Source organism: Capra hircus, chromosome 10, assembly GCF_001704415.2.
Source record: "Capra hircus breed San Clemente chromosome 10, ASM170441v1, whole genome shotgun sequence".
NCBI lineage: Eukaryota > Metazoa > Chordata > Mammalia > Artiodactyla > Bovidae > Capra > Capra hircus.
In genome coordinates, this window is record NC_030817.1 from 18,772,969 (window position 1) to 18,798,235 (window position 25,267).

Consider the following 25,267-nt stretch of genomic DNA (forward strand, 5'->3'; position numbering starts at 1 on the left):
ATCTTGATTCCAGCTTGTGTTTCTTCCAGCCCAGCATTTCTCATGATGTACTCTGCATATAAGTTAAATAAGCAGGGTGACAATATACAGCCTTGACGTACTCCTTTCCTGATTTGGAACCAGTCTGTTGTTCCGTGTCCAGTTCTAACTGTTGCTTCCTGACCTGCATACAGGTTTCTCAAGAGGCAGGTCAGGTGGTCTCGTATTCCCATCTCTCTCAGAATTTTCCACAGTTTATTGTGATCCACACAGTCAAAGGCTTTGGCATAGTCAATAAAGCAGAAATAGATGTTTTTCTGGAACTCTCTTGCTTTTTCCATGACCCAGCAGATGTTGGCAATTTGATCTCTGGTTCCTCTGTCTTTTCTAAAACCAGCTTGAACATCAGGAAGTTCACCGTTCACGTATTGCTGAAGGCTGGCTTGGAGAATTTTGAGCATTACTTTATTAGCGTGTGAGATGAGTGCAATTGTGTGGTAGTTTGAGCATTCTTTGGCATTGCCTTTCTTTGGGATTGGAATGAAAACTGACCTTTTCCAGTCCTGTGGCCACTGCTGAGTTTTCCAAATCTACTGGCATATTGAGTGCAGCACTTTCACAGCATCATCTTTTAGGATTTGAAATAGCTCAACTGGAATTACATCACCACCACTAACTTTGTTCGTAGTGATGCTTCCTAAGGCTCACTTGACTTCACATTCCAGGATGTCTGGCTCTAGGTGAGTGTGAGTGATCATACCATCATGATTATCTGGGTCTTGAAGATCTTTTTTGTACAGTTCTTCTGTGTAGTCTTGCCACTTCTCCTTATTATTTTCTGCTTCTGTTAGGTCCATACCATTTCTGTCCTTTATTGAGCCCATCTTTGCATGAAATGTTCCCTTTGTATCTCTAATTTTCTTGAAGAGATCTCTGGTCTTTCCCATTCTATTGCTTTCCTCTATTTCTTTGCATTGATCGCTGAGGAAGGCTTCCTAATCGCTCCTTGCTATTCTTTGGAACTCTTCATTCAAATGGGTATATCTTTCCTTTTCTCCTTTGCTTTTCACTTGTCTTCTTTTCACAGCTATTTGTAAGGCCTCTTTGGACAGCCATTTTGTTTTTTTGCATTTCTTTTTCTTGGGGTTGGTCTTAATCTCTGGTTTTCACCATGGGGTGAGATACTTGATTTCTCTGAATCTTAGTTTCCTTATCTTTGAAATGTAACATCATATACCCTGGAAATACCGAAATTCCCAAATGTTGCTACGCCTCTGTGCCGTTGGTGAAACTCCCACTCCTTCAAAGCAGAGGTGGGAGGCGGGGAAGAGAGATGCTCTACTGGTGGCCTTGAGGAAGGGACATGTGCCAAGGAGTGCAGGTCTTCTCTAGAGACTGGAAAACATAAAGGGATTTTCTCCTCAGATCCTCTAGACGGATCTAGTTCTGCTGACACCTTGACAGCAGCCCCGGGAGACTGATTTTGGACTTAAAATCTCTAGAACTATAAGAGAGTAAATGTGTAGTGTTTTAAGCCACTAGGCCTGTGATAATTCATTACAGCAGGAATAGGAAACTAACACAATGCACTTAAGCTTCATCCCAGTCACTGTATGGATGCGTTCCATTGTATGCATGTTTCACCTCTTGTGTATTCATTTATCAATTGATGAACACTTGGCCTGTTTCCAAGTTTGGGGCATTATAAATAAAGCTGCTATGAACATTTATATATGTAGGTCTTTGCGCAGACCTATGTTTTCATTTCTCTTCAGCAAATGCCTAGGAGTGGGATTGCTGGGTCAGAAGTGTATATTTAATTTTATAAAAACTGCTAAAGTGCCTTCCAAAGTGGTGCATTCCCACCAGCAGTACATGAGAGTTCCAGTTATTCTATATCCTTGCCAATGTGTGGCATTGCCAGTCTTTTTAATTTTAGCCAGTATAATAGATGTTCAGTGATATCTCATTGTGATTTTAATTGCATTTTCCTGATGACTAATGGTGTTGAACATTTTTTTTCACAGGCTTTTTGGCTATCTGTATTACTTCTTTTGTGAAATGTCTATTCAGTTCTTTCGGCCATTAAAAAAATTGGGTCATTTGTCTTATTATTGAGTTTTAAGAGTTCTTTATATATTCTGACTACATAGACTTTATCAGATATATGATTTGCAAATATTTGCTTCAAATCTGTGGCTTGTGTTTTTATTTTCTTATTAGTGCCTTTCAAAGAGCAGATGTTTTAAATTCTGATCAAGTCCAGTATATCAATTTTTTTTTCTTCTATGGATTATGCACTTTGTGTCCTGTCGAAGAAATCTTTGTGCTGCTGAGTGCTGTGTTATGTTGCTTCAGTTGTGTTAGACTCTGTGTGACCCTATGGACTATAGCCTGCCAGAATCCTCTGTCCATGGGATTGTCTAGGCAAGGATACTGGAGTGGGTTGCCATTTTCTCCTCCTTGCTTAATCCAAAGTCACAATGATTTTCTCCCTCATTTTCTTCTAGAAGTTTCATAGTTTCAGTTCTTATATTTAGCTGTATGATTCGTATTGAGTTAATGTTTATATATGATGTGAGGTAAGGGTTGAGGTTTTTAAAATGAAAAAAAAAATTGGTAATGCCTTTGACTAGTTAGGGTACCAGGTTAATGCTGGCCTTGTGAAATGAATTAGTATCCTACTAGGTGCTGCAGGGAATATAAAGGTCAGATCCAACCCTTGCTGCAATCGTACACATAAACATACCTCAAGTATTACAAAGGCAGAATTTAATGAGCTCCATAAGGAAATGCTTCTGGCACTGCAAGAAGAAAGAGGGAAGCCATGGGAAGCCTCAGAAAAGCCTTCCTGAAGATGGTAACACTAAAAAAGTGCTTTAGTAGGGCTGCAACTTTGCTCACCCCTGGGGGTAACGTCTATTGAATGAAGCTCCCTTCTGGGCTCACAGAATAGAACATGGATGGTGTCCACCAAGAGTTGTAAACACAGAGGCCCTGCTAAAATAGGTCTACTGAGAGACTATGGGGGAAGGTGGGTGGGTGGGCAAGGGTGCTATTAGACGGGATTCAATTAAATTTATGACTGGTTGTTTTATATACATATCCTTTTGTCTCCCCAACTTTAAAATTAACGCTCACTGATCTGCATCCTCCCCACGTTGAACAAGGTGCTGGAGGCCTTGGAGAGGAAGGTGGGGAAGTGGGGACCAGCCCTCCTGGAGCGACCCTGGCTCTGTGTTCAATCTCAGTCCTCCCACCAACCTTCCAGTCACAGCTTTAAAAGAAAAAAAGAAAAATTGGCTACACCATGCAGCATGCCCGATCTTATTAATATTTCCCTGACCAGGGATCAAACCCACGTCCCCTGCACTGCGAGTGAGAAATCCCAACCACTGGCCCGCCAGGAAAGTCCCCAATCGCAGCTTCTCTATCTCCACTTTTGCAGATTAAAAAATGAGTCTCATAAAGATTCAGTGCCTTGCCCGGGGTCAGTGGCTAGTGAGTAGTGGAGCTGAGATTGCCGTCGGGCCCCCCAGCTCCTCTTGGCCTCTTCAGCACTCTCCCCCCTCTGCTCGGGGACGACTTCATTTCCGAGGAAGGCAGACACACAGACAGGAAAGGAACGGGTGCCAGGGGGAGGCCAGGATGAGATATTTGTGAGTAGGTTTGTTCTGATTTAGCAAAAGCTCTCAGCTCTGTGGGCCAGGCTGCGGCTGACTGGCTGTGTGGTCAGGGTTTGCAAAGCTTCCAAAGATCCTTTTGCTAGAAGGGCTTTAAAAGCTGCAGGCTCTCAGCAGTTTCTATCAGTTGGGATTTTTTTCCCTCCAGACTGAATCCTGTCAGGGTTTTACTGGCTTCTGTGTTCCCAGATTGACCTGTGTCTCTGTCATCTGAGCTGCACGGCTCTGTCCTCTCACCACTTCCTGTCCCCGGTGTCTCCTTGGGAAAGGGTTCTTCACCAGCTCCATCTCCTGGTCCCCAGCATCCGCCTCTTCACTCTGTCAGAACCCTCTGGTTTCTCCAAGAAGTTGAGCACATCAAGGACAAAGGAACTCCGGGACCTACTTTTGATCCAGATTTGGGGGTTTGCTTCTTTTCCTGGTATCATATTAAAAAAAATAATTTTACAAGTTTTTAAAATCTACTTCATTTTTTTTTTTTGCCATACCCTGAGGTATATGAGATCATAATTCCCCAGCCAGGGATCGAAACCATACCCCTGGCATTAGAAGGCGGAGTCTTAATCACTGCATCATAGGAGGAGTCCCTGGGCTCATATTTTAAAAGAGCTCTCAAACACCAGGGCGCCATGAGAAGTTACTGCTTGAGGGGCTGGGGTGAAATCCGAGGTCACCATGTATGAAAGTTCCCCTTGTCCCCAGCCCTGTTGTGATGTCCCAACCGTGTGGAATGACCTTATCCTCAGAGCCCTCTCAGTGAGTCTTGCTGGCTTGCCCTGGGCATTGGCTTCTTGTCCTTTGCCTGGTCACCACAGGCCCTGCCCTGTCACCTCAGAGGCAAACAGACAGGGCCTGGCCGGGCTGCTGGCCTCGAGGACAGCATCACACCGCTCTGCGTCAGCAGAAAGAGCGTCCGCTGTCGCCTGCACCCTGGAGCCCCTCCCCTGTTGCCCCAGGAGGCCTCTGTGCCCTCCGGCGCTGCCCCCCAGGCCCAGCGCCCAGCGCTCCAGGGATTCCCGGTGGCTCCCGGTGACTTCACGGGAAGCATTCTGGGTTGGTTCTCCTTGCCTCCACCTCCTTCCAGGACTTGCCAAGGATGACGCCTGCAAGCCCCTCCCAGCTCCCAAAATACCAGTCCTGCCTGCCGGCCCTGCCAGAAAATGCTTAGCACATTAGCGGGTTTAGCCGCCACAGTTGCAGCCATTTAGGAAGCTGCAGAGGCACGTAGATTTCATTCTGGAATTCTTTCCAGCTGCTCGCTATTTTGACAACACTGGGTGGCACCGTTACCAGGAACCTGCAGGGCCTGTGAGCTGGAAGAGGCGGGGGGCCTGGGGGCTGGGGTGGTAGGCGCAGCAGTCTTTTCTCCTTGGCTGGTCTCCCTCCTTGCCTTCTGGAGCTTGCTTGGAACCGATCTTGGATACCAGCCGCGTATTTCCAGTTGCCACTGTGCTGCGGCTTCTGCTTGCGGGAGAGGCAAGAGGCCGCAAGGCAGACTGAAAGCAAACAGCCTCACCAGACATCTTCTTGGACTCAGAAGACCTCGCTGCAGTGGTCTTCCGGCCACTTAATGGCTGAGGGCTCTGGAGCCAGTCACCAGCTCTCCAGAACCCCACTGTTCCCATCTGTAGAGGGCATCACGTGACCTGATGCCTCTCCCCGACCCCTCCACCGCCCGGCACCTCAGGATAGGATCTGGGATGTACAGGAGAAGGTTGCCTATGAGAGTGTTTTGGATAGTGGCAAACAGTTGCTTATCTGTGAGCCCCTGGAGGGCAGGGACTCTGTTTTGTTTATCTTTGAATTTCTTCCACTATGTTGGTTTGTTGGATAGGAAAGTAAATATGATGAATTTCTGGAAGTTTCTCACTTGCCCATTAATGGTCAGTGTGGTGAAGAGAAGTGAAGTTATGGGTGTATGAGTTTGTTAGGGCTTTTGTAACCAGATACCACAGACTAGGGGCCTGAGGTGACATTTATTGCCTCATAGTTCTGGAGGCTGGAAGTCCAAGATCACGGTGCCCACAAGGCTGGTTCCGTATGAGGGAGACTCTGTTCTAGGTTTGTTTTAGTTTCTAGAGGTTTGCCAGCAACTTTCGGTGTTTCTTGGTTTGTAGAGGCATTGTCCTGATCTCTGCCTTCATCTTCACAGATGTCTCTGTGTCCAAATTCCCCCTTTTTGTGTAAAGATACCAGACATGTTGGATTAGGAGCCACCCTCATAACTTCATTCTAGCTAATTACATCTTTAATAGCCCTATTTCCTGACATGGAAAGCAAGGGATCTTCTGAGCCCAGGGGCCAATGTAACATAGGGAAGACCAAGGCAGTGCCAGGCCTGACTGGGAAAAAGAGTTCTGATGCAGAGGCAGGGTCTTATTGGGTGAGGGACCCCATTTCATACTACCATTCTCAGATTTCATGGGTGCTCAAGTGTCAATGCAGGACACTGCTGAGTAAATGTGGTTCCCGTTCTCTGCCCTTCCCTTCCTCCTTCTGAAACTGCACTACTCAGATGGGATTCAAACCAGCCCCAAACTTTCAGATTGGGACTTGAACCTATGGATAAGACTTTTACTCAGCCAAAACTTGAACTGGGACTCGGAGCCATTAACTTTTATTTATTTATTTATTTTTATTTTTTATGTGGATCATTTTTTAAATCTTTTTAACAAAATTTATTTATTTTAATTGGAGGCTAATTACTTTACAATATTGTATCAGTTCTGCCATACATCAACATGAATCCGCCACGGTTGTACACGTGTTCCCCATCCTGAACCTCCCTCCCTCCTCCCTCCCCATACCATCCCTCTGGGTCATCCCAGTGCACCAGCCCCAAGCATCCTGTATCCTGCATCGAACCCGGACTGGCGGTTCATTTCTTATATGATATTATACATGTTTCAATGCCATTCTCCCAAATCATCCCACCCTCTCCCTCTCCCACAGAGTCCAAAAGACTGTTCTATACATCTGTGTCTCTTTTGTTGTCTCAAATACAAGGTTATCGTTACCATCCTAAATTCCATATATATGCGTTAGTATACTGTATTGGTGTTTTTCTTTCTGGCTTACTTCACTCTGTATAGTAGGCTCCAGTTTCGTCCACCTCATTAGAACTGATTCAAATGTATTCTTTTTAAGGCTGAGTAATACTCCATTGTGTATATGTACCACAGCTTTCTTATCCATTCATCTGCTGATGGACATCTAGGTTGCTTCCTTAAAAAACTGGAAATAGAACTGCCTTATGACCCAGCAATCCCACTGTTGGGCATATACACCGAGGAAACCAGAATTGAAAGAGACACGTGTACCCCAATGCTCATTGCAGCACTGTTTATAATAGCCAGGACATGGAAGCAACCATTAACTTTTAATTAAGTTCCTTGGTGTTTCAGATGGTAAAGAATGTGCCTGCAGTGCAGGAGACCTGGGTTCAATCCTTGAGTCGGGAAGATCCCCTGGAGAACATGCTCCAGTATTCTTGCCTGGAAAATTTCATAGACAGAGGAGCCTGGTGGGCTACAGTCCATGGGATCACAAAGAGTGAGACACAGTTGAGTGACTAACACTTTCACTTTGTTTGAGGACTTAATGAAGCTCAGATTCTTTATGTCTCAGTGCAGAAGGAATTCAGCCAGAGGCAAAGTGATATGTAAGAAGTGAATTTATTTTGAGAGACATACATTCCACAGACTGGATGAGGTTCATTGCAAAAGGCAAGAGCAGCCTGAAATATGGGTGATTAGCTTTTATGGTGGAGAAGGCAATGGCACCGCACTCCAGTACTCTTGCCTGGAAAATCCCATGGATGGAGGAGCCTGGTAGGCTGCAGTCCATGGGGTCGCTAAGAGTCGGGCACAGCTGAGCGACTTCACTTTCACTTTTCACTTTCATGTATTGGAGAAGGAAATGGCAACCCACTCCAGTGTTCTTGCCTGGAGAATCCCAGGGAGGATGGGGGAGCCTGGTGGGCTGCCGTCTATGGGGTCGCACAAGAGTCGGACACGACTGAAGAGACGCAGCAGCAGCAGCAGCAGCTTTTATGGGCTGGGTAATTTCATAGGCTGGGCTTCCCTGGTGGCTCAGTGGTAAAGAATCCTTATGCCAGTGCAGGAGATGCATGTGCCCTGAGTTAGGAAGATCCTCTGGAGAAGGAAATGGCAACCCACTTCAGTATTCTTGCCTGGGAAATCTCAAGGGCAAAGGAGCCCAGTCCATGGGGCTGCAGAGAGTCAGACATGAGTTAGTTACTAAACAATAACAATTTCATAGGCAGATTGTTCCAACTATTTTGGAGAAGGGGGAGGGATTTCCAGGAATTGGGCCACTGCCCACTTTTTGGTTATTTATGCTTGCCTCAGAACTGTCATAGCACCTGTGGGTGTGTCATTTTACGCATGCTAACGTGTGCAATGAGCAAATACTGAGGCTCAAAGTCCTCTGGAAGTTGAATCTGCGGTGGTTTTGGGTCTAGTTGGTTCTAATCAGTTTATGTCGTATTCACACTTTATTCGTTAAGGGGCACAGCGTTAAGGGCTGTGCCCCGCCCCCTTGCCCCCTGTTTCCCTTTGTCATCTTTTTTGTCCCCCACCACAGTTTCCCATGCTAACAAAGTCATGCTCGAAACTCTCCAAGCCAGGCTTCAGCAGTACGTGAACCTAGGCCTTCCAGATGTTCAAGCTGGATTTAGAAAAGGCAGAGGAACCAGAGAGCAAATTGCCAACATCCGTTGGATCATCAAAAAAAGCAAGAGAGTTCCAGAAAAAACATCTACTTCTACTTTATCGACTACACTAAAGCCTTTGACTGTGTGGATCACAACAAACTGTGGAAAATTCTTCAAGAGATTTGAAGACCAGACCACCTGACCTGCCTCCTGAGAAATCTGTATGCAGGTCAAGAAGCAACAGTTAGAACTGGACATGGAACAACAGACTGGTCCCAAATTGGGAAAGGAGTACATCAAGGCTGTCACCCTTCTTATTTAACTTATATTCAGAGAACATCATGCGAAATGCCAGGCTGGTTGAAGCACAAGCTGGAATCAAGATTTCTGGGAGAAATATCAATAACCTCAGATATGCAGATGACAGGACCCTTATGGCAGAAAGCGAAGAGGAACTAAAGAGCCTCTGGATGAAAGTGAAAGAGGAGAATGAAAAGCTGGTTTAAAACTCAACATCCCCAAAACTAAGATCGTGGCATCCGGTCCATGGCAAATAGATGGGGAAACAATGGAATCAGTGACAGACTTTATTTTCTTGGACTCCAAAATCACTGTAGATGGTGACTGCAGCCATGAAATTAGAAGATGCTTGCTCCTTGGAAGAAAAACTATGACCAACCTAGACAGCATATTAAAAAGCACAGACTCATTGGAACGACTGATGCTGAAGCTGAAACTCCAATCCTTTGGCCACCTGATGCGAAGAACTGACTCATTTGAAAAGACCCTGATGCTGGGAAAGATTGAAGGTGGAAGGAGAAGAGGGTGACAGAGGATGAGATGGTTGGATGGCCTCACCGATTCGATGGACATGAGTCTGAGCAAGTTCCGGGAGTTGGTGATGGACAGGGAAGCCTGGAGTGCTACGGTCCATGGAGTTGCAAACAGTTGGACACAACTGAGCAGCTGAACAACAACAACAAACTTCCCAAACCACTCACCTAAAGAGAGATGTATACAGTTCTCAAGTAGAACCTCAAGTTCTACTCTTTTATTCACGGGGGTCCTTAAAGGGTTGGCAATGGCCTGCTTGTGTCAGAATTATTTTGGAGAGCACAGTGAAAATGAAAAATCAAGCTCCCGGTCTCCACCCTAGTCCACTGAATCAGGAGAGGGTGGGGAGGGACCAGGGATCCACCTTTCATAGTTGCTCCTCAGGGACTCTTGTACACACCTGGGCTGAGAACCACTCCCAGGGTCCTACTTCCTCTCCAGAGCCTTCTTCGTTTCTAGTTCCACCCTGGCTGTGCAGACCCTGCCCTTCCACACAACTGGGGTCTGAAACGCAGGGCACCTGTACTCTGCAGCTCCACGCCCTCCCTCCTTCCCTGGGGTTGAGCATCTGGAAGCTCTGGTGGACAGAGGGCAGTCAGGTGTAGAGGAACAGAATTTGCCACCCCTAAATATGTCTCTTTGGCATATTAATTATCTTAAGCTGGTTATTTTCTGAGAAACAGCCAACAGGGAAAAGAAAAACAAACTGAACACTGAGTAGGAGTTACTGTTTTGAAAGAAATATTTGCATTTATAAGGGAAATTTCCTTTCATAAGGGTTTCTCCCTCACGGTACCAAAAAGAAGCTGACCAGATCTCCAGAAACATTACCCAAGAGGAAGGCGATGACCTCAAGCTGTGCCACGACCTTATCCTTTTTTACTGTACTTTCCTGCTCACCTCCCGCAGATGACTCCCCGCCCCCCAGCCCCCTTCCCCCACTCCCCTTCCCCCAGCATTCTCTTTGGTCTTTAGCCGAGAATGGTAATTAAGGTGAGGACTTTGGCCATTTGGGGGAGTTACTTAGTCTTCCTGGGTTTCCCACATGTGTACATGTTATTAAATTTTTGTTTGGTTTTCTCCTATTGATTTGTCTCATGTCAAGGTAATTCTTCGACCAGCTGAAAGAACCTAGAACGGATTTTCCTTCCAGACATAGGCTTGCATATGGGTTGGAAAAGAGGGTGGCTGGTGACCTGTGCTCACTTGCTGTTGTCTGACTCTTTCCCCATGTTCTCATATCCTCCCCTGCTACATTCTGCCCCAAGGCCTCATGTGGAGCGACCAGGTCTTGAGTCATCAGGCAGTATCCCGGCAGGGCTGGGCAGCCCTGCACCCTGTTTGGAGATGGTAATAAAGTTTCCAGTGACTGAAAGAGAGTGAATGTTCTGGAGTGAAATCTTTGACCTTAGCAGAAGTGTGGGGTTCTTTGAGCACCTCTGTTTTGTCCCACGTCTGTCCTCTGCTCACATTAGACCTTCTTCAAGGCTCCTTGTTCTCTCCCATATCCACAGTTCCATTTTGCAACCCCTTATCAGAAAAAACACACCATTACCAAAAAATATCCCCCCATCAAAAACAAACAAACAAACAAACAAACAAACCAAAAAACCACCAAAACAAAACCCACAAAAACTCAGTACATTTTAGCAACTTAAAACATTTTAGAAGGAAGAAGTACTGTTGTCCTACTTACTAACGGGGTGGCAATTAATCACCCATAAGCTTTACATTCTATCCTGTGGAGCCCCTGCCCCATCTCTTTTTCTGAGATATACAAGCTCAAAATACAGGGTGTATTCTTCATAGGCTCTTAGGAACTCACAATACATTGGAGCTAGAATGTAAGCCCCGTAATGGCAGGAACCCATTGTACCCCAGAGTCTAGAAGGTGTCTGACACGTAGGAGGTGCTCAGTGAACATTTTTTTTTAAATTTTTAACCGGAATGGATATCAGAGCTGAAAGGCCCTGCCAAGTTCAGCTTGTCCAGAAGGGCCAGATGAGCAAACAGAGGCTCAGAGAGGTGAAATCATTCACCTGAGTTTCCATAGCAAGTAGGTGGTCTGGCCTAGGGGGTGGAACTCAAATCAACAGGACCGTTCCTGAGCTCCCCAGACTATCAAAATCCAAGCCTTGGCTTCTGGAGTACATTCTATAAGCCCAGAGACCTCTGGCTGATTCCTCGGTGGAAGAAGCTGTTCAGACCCTTCTGTCTTTCTGGGTCCAAGATCTCAGAAGTTTGGATGGAAGCAAAAAGCTTTTGGGAAGAGTTTCCCCCCTCCCAGAATAGACAGCATCTCTGAAAACAGTACTTGGATTTCTAGGCTGACATTCTAAACACTACCTCATCCTAAAAGTAAATGGTGAACTATTTTCACACACTCTTAAAATTTTAATTTGGAAACCTCTTGTCCTTGGAATGCAAAATTCACCAGGCTTTTACGTGCTGTGGGCAGAGCTAGTTTCTAGAACTTTCTTGCCAGCTCCACTTGTGGGGAAGGACCAGTGGGATTTGACCAGCTCAGTGACTTTTACTGTTTGAGTTCAGAATGTCTTGTTTGTTTGAAAATGTTCACTCAGTTCAGGGTTCTCCCCTCTGCCCCTCACCCCCCTACCCCAACACACACACTCCTCCTTTACAAAGCAGGGCACTTTCTAGTGGGTGGTGGTGAAAAGGTAAAATTATTAACGTAAGCCCCATCAGATAGTCCTAATTTCACCTCGATCTGTTGCCCTCCTAGGCTGACCCTTACTCCATTTCCAATCTCCCTGCTTCCAGATCTTCCGTCCGTCTTTGACCCACTCCTTTTCCTAATTCTCACTCTATCCTAGACCTTTCCCCTGGTTCTAACCCTCACTACATCCCTCACCCCATCTCTGAGCTTATCTTTTCCCATCTGTGAGGTCAGAGAGGGATGACCTCAGGGAGGGAGAGGGATTTTCCTTGTCTTACGTTACCTGGTATTTTTTAAAAGTTGAAAGTTTAGTGGTTTGTTTTTTTAGGCAATGTCAATAGGCCCTTCTGTCAAAACTAGCCAAGTCAAAGGGCAGTATGATGGTTATGCAGGAGTCAGTATCATGCCCCCTTTCTAACCTGTCAGTAATAATAATAATAAAGCATTGATGGAGCCTTTGTTATGTATTAAGTGTGGCATTAGGCACTTTCTCTAGTACTTACTTGTCAAATCCTCACAGCAACTCTAGGAGTCAGATATTTTAATCCTTATTTTATTAATGGGAAAATAGGAACAAACATCTTAAGGTGATTGCTCAAGGGCATACAGTGAATAAGAAAGGCAATTACAGAATTATGGACACTTGTATCCTGAATAAGCGAAGTGTTTGCTTCAAGGTCCTCCTTGTGGATGTCCAGCTGGTGGGCCTGCTTGGATATCTTGGTGCAGTGTGATGGCAGCCTCCGAAATGCCCAAGATCAGAGAAAACTCTCCTCCTTAAACCTGTAGGTAGGTAGGCAAGCACTCCCTTGGGCCGTGCTAGAAATAAACCTGGGAACAGCTTTCCAAAGAGACAAATGGTATAGAGATGGGATTTGGTATTGAATTTCTCCCTCATCTTGCTTCATTTTAATTAATAATTAAGCACTGGGCAGTACGGCAACAGAGGATGAGATGGTTGGATGGCATCACCGACTCAATGGACATGAGTTTGAGTAAACTACGGGAGTTGGTGATGGACAGGGAGGCCTAGCGTGCTGCAGTCCATGGTGTTGCAAAGAGTTGGACACGACTGAGCAACTGAACTGAACTGGGCAGTATGGGGACAAAAAAGAGACCAGCCTGCCCTCCAGGAGCTCACAATGCAGATGAGACTGACACGGTTAATTCTGCCACAAGGCACAGGACAATGCGCTAAGGGACAGTGGCTCGGAGAGTGGAGAATTTGGGGAGAGAGTGACGCAAAATCATGTTACATTTCAGGAGTCACTTGGTTTTTAGGAGAACCACTGACTGAAGCCACCCGCCCTGGCCAGACACCATAGTAGCCACTTCCATAAGTTATCTTGCAACAGGAGGTCCTGGTAAGGAAGATGGAACTAAGAAGCTACCACCAATGGGAAGAAATTGGGAAAGGTCAAATTGGAGAGTGGAGACACCAGTCCATACGTCCTCCCAGAATCCTCCTCACTTGAATCCATCTTGGCTGAGTGATGTGTACACCGTCAGGAAGGACTCTCAGTCAAATGACTGGCCAGAGACAGCCCAGAAACTAACCCCATCACCATAGAACCTGAGACTATGGGCCACGTGGCAGAGCCGTCCTCCTGACTTCCCTGATCTTGCTGCTCTCCTCCTGGGCACCCCTTCCCAATAAAATCTCTTGCTTTGTCAGCGAGTGTCTGAATGTTTTGACAAGAGCGTACTCTCGGGCTCTGGAAGAGGTCCCCCTTCCCGCGACAGCTACAGGACCACTACAGGTTTTTGGCACTTCCAAAATGGCGTTCCTTGCAAGAGCAACCCCTCCTCTTTCTGAGTGAAAGAAATTATTATAATGCAGAATGTGTTGCATAGAGTTTGCAGGGCTGAACTCTGTTGTTGCTAAAGGTGATGAGCGTGAGGTGATGTGAGGTGAAGGTTGGAGCCAAGGCTGCGGTTGTGGCGAGATGGGTAGAGGGGTAAGGACTGGGTCCTACAATGGCCTGAGCCCCTCAACCTGGCCCCCGCTGAGGGAACTTTCATTGAGGGAACTAACTGAAAGATTAAAATCAAGGTTCTGCGGGTTTCAAGGAGAACACGCTTAATACTTATCAGATGTTGGTCAGGCAGCATCATGGCCAGGAAGTGGCAAAAAAGGGAGGAATTAGTGACTGTGAAAAAGTAGTTCTGGGGAAGGGTAGGAGCTCCTTGGAATGGACAGATGAGAATATGGTGTCTTTGAGGAGCTTCTCAGGAAATGTAAGGATCGAGGTGGGGTCATCACTAGAAGGGCCTCTGATGATTTCAAAGCGTGATCGTGCAGTCCCCGTGTTAGTGTGTGGGGCAGGTGAGAGGAAAGGAGGCTGGGAAGGGTGGACGCCTGAGTGGGAGGAAGCCCTGCCCGGAGTCCAGGAGAGGCAGCGCACAGGGGCTGTGGTTCAGGGGGACCGGCTTCTTCGGCGACAAGAGACACTTTTTCCTTAGGGACTAGAGACAGTCGTCTTTTCCACACCTTAGCTGTTACCAGGACCCACCAAGATGACCCCGTGTGCCTGTTATCATGTGGCTCCTGCTCCTTTCCTCCAGGTTCAGGCTTCCTCTCAGCTTTGGAGGCGGCAGGCATTGTCCTCCTCCCTGTGGAAATAGGTCCCGGCCAGGGCTGGCGGCTGCGCCGTGAACGCAGAGCTCTGTGTGTCTCCAGGGCTCGTCAGGGGCTCTCCTGTGGAGAAGGAGGAAACTAGGCTCAAGGAGGAAAGTGGCTGCGTCTTTGTTTCCCTCAGTTGCTAGCTCGATGCCTCGCAGAAACTGTTTCTTGAAAAAAAAACAAAAAAACAAAAAAACAACAACCCAAGGAAACAGCTAGTTATGGCAGAGTGACGAGAATTCAGATATTCTGATTTTTTTTTTTTTTTTTTCCTGTTTTGGCCACTGACTTTTCCATTGCACCATCCAGGGTTTTGTGTATTTTATACTAAAGTCCCTGGAAACAGTTTCGCTGGAGTAGTGAAATGACATCTCTATATTAATAGGATGGATTCACCGAGAAGAAGCAGATTTGGGTCCCTTTGAGGGTTTCCTGTGTGTCATCCCCCAGCCTTGGCACTTCCTCATGGCCCCCTTCCTGCTACTTCCTCTTCTTTCTGCCTCCTTATTGAAAAACTAACAAATAACAAAAAACCAACCTCCTGACACCTTATCAATTCCAGTGAAAGAAGGCCTTGTACATAAATAATTACATGAAAAAAAAAAGTCCTGCCCTCAGATAAATGTGAGAGGGTAGTGGCTTGGGCAGTGTTCAGTCTTTATTTAAATTAGGGATTCTGCGGATTGTCCTTGTTTTGTTGTTGTTCTTGTGGGCTGGTGTGCAGTAGCCCCGTGTTCACGCAATGCCTTGACTTCACAACCGCTTCTCCTAGGATCATTACAGAATGGCATAATGTAGCTATTGTTGTCTTCCACAAAGAAGCACTGTCATAGGATGATGGGATGGGGCTGGGGGGCGCAGGCGGGCAGTGTGGATCTGGAAGACAGATCTTTGTGCTGGTGTGAGTGTGTGTGTCCTGGACAGCCATGCTGGATCTTGAAATATTTTTCTTATTCCATTCTTTGAATCCCTAGCCACCTGTGCCTTCTTTTCCCCAGTTATTCTCCCTGATTTCCCTCACCAAGTTCCTATTTTAAGCTGCTCTATACTCTTCCCTCCTAGGGTTATCCCTGGGCCTAGTTTGAGGACTTCAGCCAAAGATGCTGAACTAGGATGTTTGAAGGAAGTGTTTAAAATTGTTTCGGTGAAGTGATTCACCCGAGTCTGATGGCTCAAGGGCTTGTGGTGTTACAGATGACCTCAGAGGTCATCCAGGCCAACCCCTTTCACTGGACATCTGAGTTGTTCAGCGCCCTTGCACTGCAAAGCTCGTGTTACTTCTGGGACATATTGGATATCTATCCACTCATTCATTCACTCACGCAGCATAAGCTTGCCAAGCGCTTGCTGTGAGGCTAGCGCCTGGGCTAGGTGGTGGGTATATAGTGATGAGAAGAAGAGGGCACCAATCCTGCCCTCATGGATCATCCACTCTAGGTGCCCTTGTAGGCAGGTGAAAGGTCTGCAGGTGTCGTTAGGCCCACTTGACCCCTGCGGAATCCCGGGCTGGGCAACACGCTGGCATTGACTCTTGAAGCTAGAAATTAGGACCAGATCTTCATGGCCCATGAGCCAGCCAAGGCCAGGCAACACTGTTTTTTTCTTTTCTTTTTTTGTAAATGGTAGTGAGATCTCTCAGACTGAGATCTCCCTTGGAGATTTTTATGGTAATACCTGCCTCTCATTTCTCTCTCTCCTACCTCTGCCTCTCGCCAGACTCTTGTGCACTGGAGCTTGTGGTTACATGTAGAAATGTTTTGGACTCCAACTGCAAGCACCACTGGCATCTGAGTGGGAGGACTACCTATGTTACCATGAACCTCAGAGGCCATGGCCTTCTCAGTTCACCCTCAAAGATGTAAAGGACAGGTTTCACTGAAGCCAGGGGACACAAGGAGGGCCACTGAGCTGAGGTTCTGTAAACAAGCTGAGAAGAGAGAAGAACTTTTCTATCCTTGGAAGGAACCTGCCTCAGTTTTGCCACCTGGAAAGGTGAATTTATACTAAAAATTTATGCTCTTTATTTAACATTCAGTTTTAACTGGGAGTGCTTATTTTATCTGGCGACATTACAGGGCGGGGTGGGTGGAAAGGTGGGCAGTTGGGCAGGGACTCTGCTTCCCCACGGGGCTGATGACGGCAGGTTGGGGTTATTGGAGCCCCGAGGTTCTGAAAGGTGATGTGACAGCAGGGTATCAAACGAGATCGATCAGAAGACAAGAGACTGAACGTCTCTGCTGTCTGTGGCCTTTGGAGAAGTCACCACGGAGGAGTCACACTCGCATGAGCCAAGAGAAAAAGAGTGCTTTTTAGCCTTGCTTCTTACCCAATCAAGTCTGAAGATACATTCCGTAAAATAAACAGATGTATTCCCTTTGTGTATATTTTAAAAAGAACCAAATTCTTTCCTCCTGGTGAGTTAAAACAAACACCCAGGGCTGAAAGTCTGTGTGCTCAAAAGTGTGTCTCAGGCCCCAGGCTGCTTGGGAGCATGTGCCTAGTAGTGGGTGCTGACAGATACAAGGGGCTGAGGGCTCAGCATCTTTGTGCCCATTCCCAGGAGTTAACTTGAACTCGGATTTCTATGTGATTCTAAAAAGCATAGTGTGTGACCACTGGGCAGGTCCCTGGAGATGAGCCAGTCTGAAAACCAAGAGCTCTCGGAACTGACCAGCTGTGACCAGCAAGAGCACATTTGCTGGCTGGTACCCACACACTACCATTTGTGGACGCCGTTCCCATTGCTCCTCTGCGGGAGCTTCTTGTCCACGGCTCATCCGATGTTTGTGGTTCCCGGGCTCTGGCTCTGAGTCATCCTGAGGGCAGAAGCTGGGCAGGGATGGTATCTGCCATCAGGGGTTATTCCCGAGGAAGCTAGTACTTCTTACCCCCAGTAAGTAGCCCTCTTTTCCGTTCTTGGAGTGGTGCTGTGTGCAGCTCTATTTTCCCTCTCTCTTGTAAGCAGTCATTTCCCAGCTGTAAGGAGAGATGGGACGTAGAACCTCACGTTTTGGGTTAGTGCCTCGTCTTTGTGGCGGCCAACCTAGTCTTGTCCAGGTCTGCTGAGTTTGGGTGCTGGTTTCCTGGTCGTCCCCACTGAGCACCTGCATCCCGAGCAAAGAGTCAGCCGAACCTGCCTGGTTATGGGATCACCTCTCGGTAACCCCTGGAAAGGTCCTTCTGCTCAGAACTTTGTGATGACTTCACAAAGACCATGAAAGGGGGACCATGATTCGTAGTGGGGTGAATGGAATATGGTTTCTTAAAGTGATTGCCTGAAGTGTGAGCATGCACAACACAATGAATAGTTCATGGTGTGGTTCCCTGTGAATCACCAGTTACCTCCCCGAGGTCATGGTGATGCCATCAGCCTGGTGGCAGAGGAACAGGCCTTGGCCTTGCTCTGAGCATCATCTCCCTCGCTGCTATCTCTTTGTTTCTATTTCTCAGTTCTTCGAGCCACATGGCCATCTGGACTCCTCATATCCTTGTTTCAAGGCCAGAGCCCCATAGATACTTTTGTGGACATCTGCCTGCAATGACTCCAGATCCAGACATGAAAGCACAGAGCCCGCATCCTCAGTAACTCTTTCTGTGGCTGCTGCCCAGATCTCAGTGGATGCTGAGAATAGAAAGAAGCTACTGCCTTGGGCCAATTTTCTCATGTGATGTAGTGCCTGTGAATGCTAGGGATGGTTTCTTCTTGTACAGCAGTATTGGTGGGATTGTGTTAACTACTCTGGCTTGGGGGCCAGAGAGGAGAATAACTACGGGGTGAGTGCTACCCAGAATGTCTTGTCCCCCAGTGTTCCAAAGACCAGAGCCACATGGAAGTAAGTCCATGGCTATTTCCTTTCCTGTGTTATCAAGTGATCCCTGACTGCAGTGACATGAGGGTATCATTTGTCTCATGCCTGTTTGTATGTGGGCTCAATTTGCAAACACATAACCACTTGCCAGGGCTTCCCAGGTGGTGCTAGTGGTAAAGAACTTGCCTGCTAACGCAGAAGATGTAAAAGAGTTCGGGTTCGATCCCTGGGTCAGGAAGATCCCCTGGAGGAGGGCATGGCAACCCACTCCAGTATTCATGCCTGGAGAATCCCGTGGACCGAGAAGCATTGTGGGCTATGGTCATAGGCTTGCACAGAGGTGGACATGACTGAAGCGACTTACACATGCCACCACTTGCCTGTTGGCCCCATCCACTCATCCATCCATTAATTGATCCATTGGTTGATTAACTGATCCATCCATCCATCCATCTGTCCATGCATCCATCTGCCCACCCATCCAGTGATGGATGGTAAACTTATGGGACCAGAAAGGTCAAGTAAAATGAGGAAAATGGGCTTGTTAGATACAGAAGGGAGTGGTGGGGACTGTGGTAAGCTGGAGAGTGCAGTTTACTGAGCTGTCGTATACAACATTCCCTGACTCTGACCTCCTCTCAGGTTTGATGTATGGCAACTGATGGCTACAGTGAACCATCTTCATCTCACAAGCATTTAGGTTGCCAGTCTGGATCTGTTTGGATGGGGCCCCAGGCTTCTTCCTCAGCCTTGTGCAGGGTCTTTGGGTAAATCCAAACCCTGGAATGCGCACTAGTCAGGGCTTTTAAATGTTGCAGATGGCAAGAAACTCAACTCAAACTGCTTAAGTATAAAGAGGAATGTATGGGCTCATGTACCTAGTGTTCAGGAGTATATCTGCTTCACTTGGGACTGAATCTAGGGGCTCAACAAGGTCTTCTGGATTCCCTCCACCTCTCCTTTTTCTCTTAATTCTGCTTTATTCTACACTGACTTCCTTTGCAGGGAGGCCTGCTTCATGGAGTCTCCCAGCAGCATCAGATAACACATTTTTATTAGCTTTTTCATACCAAGAAAAAGTGCCTCAGAAAAAGTGCCTCATTCCCTCAGAAATTCGAAGACCGATTCGAATTTGCCTGCCTTGCAACACATGTTCATTTACCTTTGATGTAACCACTAAGGCTTGGGGAGGTGGTTTTCTCATTGGCCAGGGCTGGGTCACAGGCCTCTCCCTAAAGCTGAGGGATGGAAATGAATTGATTTTACTCAATTGATGGTGGAGAGAGCTGGTTCACTGGAGGATAACGGAGGTGTTGTTACTGGAAGGAGGTGGCATGGCAGCTCTACAGATAACCCATGCCCACCATAGACAGGGAGGATGGGCGGATGCACAGACTGGGCCCTTACTGTAAGCAAGACTCAGGACACTGAGCAGGACCAGAGCTGCCCACCCCTTCAGCTCTAGCCCCCTGGTTTCAGTAGCAGCCACCCCTCCCCTCTGTCCTGCCCTCATCAGGCACAGGATGAGGGTAGCTCTGGGCTTTGTTGGCAGAGGCTCTCCTACTCTGCCTCCCCTCTGCTCTGAGACTCTTGGCTCTAAGGAAACCTGATACATGTGTGTGTGTGTGTGTGTGTGTGTGTGTGTGCGTGCGCTCAGTTGTGTCTGACTTTTTGTGACCCCATGGACTGTAGCCCGCCAGGCTCCTCTGTCCATTGATTTCCCAAAGAATACTGGAGTAGGTTGCCATTTCCTTCTCCAGGGGATCTTCCCGGACCAGGGATCCAACCCACATATCCCGCATTGGGAGGCAGATTCTTTACCACTGCGCCACCTGGGAAGCCCAAGGAAACCTGGTACTCACCCCAGAATTATGACTTCCAAAGATTTTGGAGTTTGGAAGAGGGCAGTAATCCAAGAGGGTCCCAAAGTGCTCAGAGCATTCTGTAATCTTCCAACCTGGTCCTGCTGTTGTAGGAGGAGTTGCTGAGACTGGTTTCAGCAGTGCCTGACTTGGGCTCAGAACTTGGCTAGGCTGATCCCCTGACTTGGCCCAAGGCAGGAACTGAGGCTGTTGGAAGAGTCGTTCTTAGGAATATGGAGACTTTGGTTCCACCCTGGGCAGAAGCTGCTGGAAGAGGAGCAGGACCAGGCTGTATCCTCAGCAGCTGGCAGCCCCTGGTGCAGCCTAGAGAGGACCCAGAGTTCTCCACTGGGACTTTGGTCCCAGAGAGTAGGTCAGGCAGATGTTGGGTCTGACCTTAGTCACATGGAATCCTGAGCGCCAGAAATACCACCTCTTGGATTGAGCAACAGTTTTCTCCTCACCATCAAGGATAATTTTAACTGTTTCCTACCTTGCTATTGTTGTTGTTGAAAATATGGTGACCAGACAGCGGAATGTGAGAAGGCAGATAGATAAAGGATAAATAGCCCTCATAGAAGGATGTATTTATAAAAGCACTTGAAACTGTCAATAAGTAAAACTCTGTTAAGAAGTAGAATTACTGATGGCGCAAAGCACTCAAGAGACTTGACACTATCTTGTTTGCTATGACAACCCAGTGAGGGAACGACAGGGAAAAGTCATTTTCTTTTTAATATCACTTTACAGAGGTAGAAATGGTGATTAAGAAAATTAGTGAAGTCTTGCACGTATTTGAAGAGTTGAGTCTAGAACTTAAATCTCTAAACAACTAGTCTTATTTTTTAAATCACCACACCCTTCTCTGGTGGCTCAGTCCGTAAAGAATCCACCTGCCAGTAAAGGAGACCTGGGTTCAGTCCCTGGGTCAGGAAGATCCCCTGGAGGAGGAAATGGCAACCCACTCCAGTATTCTTGCCTGGAGAATCCCAGGGACAGGGGAGCCTGGTGGGCCACAGTCCCTGGGGTAACATGAGTTGGACACGACTTAGTGACTAAACCATCACCACCACATTATAACTTCATGTGAAACTTTCTTTTTCACTTGACTATAAACTTTCCAAAAAAAGAATGCTGACTGAGAATAATAAAGAAAGTGAGTCTTTTATTAGGTATCACATAACCAAATCTGAAAAAAAATCTGAAAAATATTAAAATGGTTTAACCATAGCATCTCAATAGAATTATGCAATCCAACATAGGTTCAACTTTCCACCATGGCATTCATTAACTCCCAGTTTTATTGATTCATTGATTCAGTACTTTATTCATGAAGCAGTTACTGTGTAACTATTATACACCAGGCTTTCTGTTGGCTGTTAAGGATGAAAGGATGAAAGAGACACTGGTTCCTATTAGTTTTGCTTCTTAACAAAATGCCCCAAGGCTTAGTGGCTTCAAAGAGCAACCATTTATCTTGCTTATTGTTCTGTGGGTTATCAGTTTGATCTGGGCTCAGCTGGGTGGTTCTTCTGATCTTGGCTGGGCTCACTTCTGTGCCTCTGGTCAGCTGCTGGGTAGGTTATGGGCTGGTTGGACTAGAATAGCCTCAGCCAGGACAGCTTATCTCTGCTTCTCCTCTATATTCATCCAGCAGGCTAGTCCATGCTTGTTCACATGCCAAGCAACTAGGCAGGTTTTCAGGAGAGCAGAGTGGAAGTTTGAAAGGCCTCTTGCAGCCTGGGCTTGGAACCAGCACAACCTAGCTTCCACTGTAGTCCGCTAGTCAAAGCAAGTCAATGAGTTTATCCTAGCAGACTCTTCAACTGCAGTTTTATTATATTGGGTTGGGCAAAAAGCTCGTTTGGGTTTTTCTGTACCATCTCATGGAAGAAACTGGATGAACTTTTGTTAGTTGCTCAGTCATGTCGGACTCTTTGTGACCCCATGGACTGTAGTCCACCAAGCTTCTCTGTCCATGGAATTCTCCAGGCAAGCACACTGGAGTGGGTAGTCATTCCCTTCTCTAGAAGATCTTTCCGACCCTGGGATTGAACCTGTATCTCTTGCACTCCTGGCAGATTTTTTACTGTCTGAGCCACCAGAGATGAACTTTGGGGCCAACACAATACTCAGTCTCCTCTCCAGGTGCTATGCTTAGTCCTCTGTCTTGCTTCTCTTGTCACTTCTCCACACGTCATCCTACCCCATTGGGAAGACCCACCCTCTCTCCTTTTTTCTTCTCTCTAATCCTAACTTTCAGATTCTACCTTCATAAAACCTTCTGGAGGTGATTCTAGAATCAACTGACTTCTCAGTTCCTTTTATCAGCAACAATACTTATTGCATATACCACTCACAAGGTATTTGAATTAGGGGCTGAAGATGTTAAAAGTATCCCCACCCTTCCCAGGTGGCAATATTTGTAAAGAACCTGCCTGCCAATGCAGGAGACATAACAGATGCTGGTTCGATTCCTGGGTCAGGAAGATCCCCTAGAGGAGGGCATGGCAACCCACTCTACTATTCATGCTTGGAGAATCCCATGGACAGAGGAGCCTGGCAGGCTGTGGGTATCGCAAAGAGTCAGACATGAATGAAGTGACTTAGCATGCATGAACAAAGAGGTCTACTTTCTAGGAAGATGGAAATAATAAAGCTTACCTCATAGAGTTGTTGTAAGGATTAAATGAATTAATATGCACAATGCCTTGTCTAGTGTCTAAAACATGATAAGGTCCCCATGAATCCAACATGCCAAGGGTGTTACATGATATTTAACCAGTAAACCATGTGAGAGGCAAATTTTCCTGTCTCTTTAGTGATGCTCACATAAGTTATATGATTTCCCAGAAATCACATAGCTAATTTAGCAGGAGTTCTGAAATTCAAATTCTAAACCTCTTTTAACCTCACTTGAGATCCTTCAGTGATGGAATCAAATAAACCAGGATGAGGCTGTAAGATAAAATCCTTTTTCCTTCAGTCCCTGCCTCAGTTTGCTCATCCACAAAACAGGAAGGTAGAAAGATTCATGATGGGAATTGTTGACTATAACCTGCAGCCCAGATTAATTGCAATACAAATTAAAATAATACTCAATTATCTGTAAGAGAAACACACATAGGGGAATGAAGTATGAGTTTGTGGAGAAGAGTGCTTGGGCTTTGTGTATGTATTCTTTCTTCAGAAAGTAAACTGAGCTTCCTGTTTGTGGACTGTATCCCAACTAGGAAATTCTGAGCATGAATCTTAATTCTTTGGGTGTCTCTGCTGGGTCCCTCTGGCCTCACAGCATCAGTCTGCATTGGGCTGAGTGGCCCTTCTGCTTCCTGGGGCCTGATTGGGCCTGCTGGTGTTTGCGGACAGTCAAGTAGTTCATATCAAACTGGTTTATTTAGTGACTGGACCTGATCAGAGCAGAGTAAGTGATCAGTGGACTAGTGGGCAGCTCACTGGTTGCCATTGACTAAGCATTTATTGTGAACCCAGCAGAGAGAGAAGGGTGTGTTTCATTTTTTATTCCTTATGCTATAAGTGGAAAGTTAGTACATACTTCTAGTTGGGGAAATAGAAGCTGACACAGCCACTAGGTCGTGGAGTGGGAGGTGGATGTCCTGTGCATGTAGACACTGTACAACTGCCACCTGAATTAGATTTTTGCTTAAAATTTATTTAAAAATTGAAGTAGAGTTGCTGTACAATAATATGTACATTTCAATGTATACCTTCAATATTCTCTAGTTTAGGGCAGAACCTTTCTCCTCAGAATCTCACAATTGCTATAAGAGTTCTCCAGTGCTCTTTGCTGCAGAACCCACCTTTGCCAGACAGAATAGGGGCCCCTTGAAGATGTCCACACCCTAACCCCTGGAACCTTGACTATGGAGAAAGCGAGTTGGCGGATGTGATTAAATTAAGGATTTTGAGAAGGGGAGGTTATCCTGGATTATGTGGCTGGGCTCGATGTAATCACGGGGGTCCTGGTAGAGGGAGGTGGGAGGCTCAGACTCTCACGGGGATGTGACCGTGGAAGCAGAAATCGAAGTGATGCAATGGAGGAAGGGGTCACAAGCCAAGGAATGTGGGCCGCCCTAGAAGGTGAAAAAAGCCAGGAAACACGTTCTCCCTTAAGGCCTCCAGAGGGAATGTGACCTGGCTGACACCTTGATTTTAACCCTCGGGGCTCATTCTGGACTTCTGCCCTCCAGGACTGTCAGATTCTGCGTTGTCTTGTGGCACTAAGTTTGTGGCCACTTGCTAGAGCAGCAGTGGGAAACCACTACCCCGCCTTTCCACGTGTCCTGTTGAATATTCTGAAGTTCCAGCCTGCTAAGGCTTTCCCTCCTTTGTGACCAAGTGCCCTTTCAGAAAGGGGATAGAACCCCTTGACCCACCCCTAGGGAAGGTCTGTGCTATGAGTTAGGTTCCTGCTGGTGTGGCTAGTTTGCATGGAATCATTCACATACGGTTGTGCTTCTGAGCATGGATCCTATTGGCTAGATAGCTGACTGGTGGTAGGGGTGCTAGCTGAGCCACTGAGCTATTTTATTTTTTAATATATTCTGCTGCTCTTCATCCTTGTGGACGGGGAGGCCTGTGGAACAGACAGTACTGTCTGGGAATGACCCCCAGCTGTCTTTTCTGCCACTGGTGGTAGAAGCAATTGGAGGTGGGACTCCACACCATAGTAATGACAACTAATATAGATTGATCACTCAGAATGAGGCTATTTCATCTGTTCTCAGTGGCCTATGATGACGGTGATATTATCCCATTTTACAGAGGAGGAAAGTGAAGCTCAGACTGGTCAACAGGTCACACAACAAATAAATGAGAAGCCAAGACTCAAACCTGGCCTCCTAATGCCAGCGCCCAGCCCTTTACTGAAATGTTTGCTGCCCCTCCCATGGTGTGGCGTGCCTGGAGCAGGCACTCCTGCCTACTAGCTCAATGACTGGATGGCTGTCACTCAGACAAACCAGGGGCAGCTTTGTGAATCCCCATCCGGGGATTCAGAGAGTGGACTGAGGGGCTGCCAGGAAGCCCAGCTGGACGGCGAGGAATTTACTCTTGCAGGTGCACAGACAGCATGGAGCTGGCTCTCTCGCTTAGCACCCCGTAC

The 25,267-nt window shown here is 46.8% G+C and overlaps 1 protein-coding gene and 1 long non-coding RNA gene across 2 annotated transcripts in view; one reads left to right on the top strand and one right to left on the bottom strand.

The window, feature by feature from the left end:
- DPF3 (double PHD fingers 3) overlaps nt 1-25,267 on the top strand; it is a 288,545-nt gene that overhangs the window by 67,455 nt on the left and 195,823 nt on the right. The gene's annotated exons all lie outside the window — the stretch shown is intronic.
- On the bottom strand, nt 12,418-20,475 carry LOC108636940. The gene is made up of 3 exons (XR_001918645.1): nt 20,143-20,475; nt 14,362-14,546; nt 12,418-12,631 (listed from the first exon to the last, which is right to left on the bottom strand). It is a non-coding gene; the product is annotated as an uncharacterized LOC108636940 (long non-coding RNA).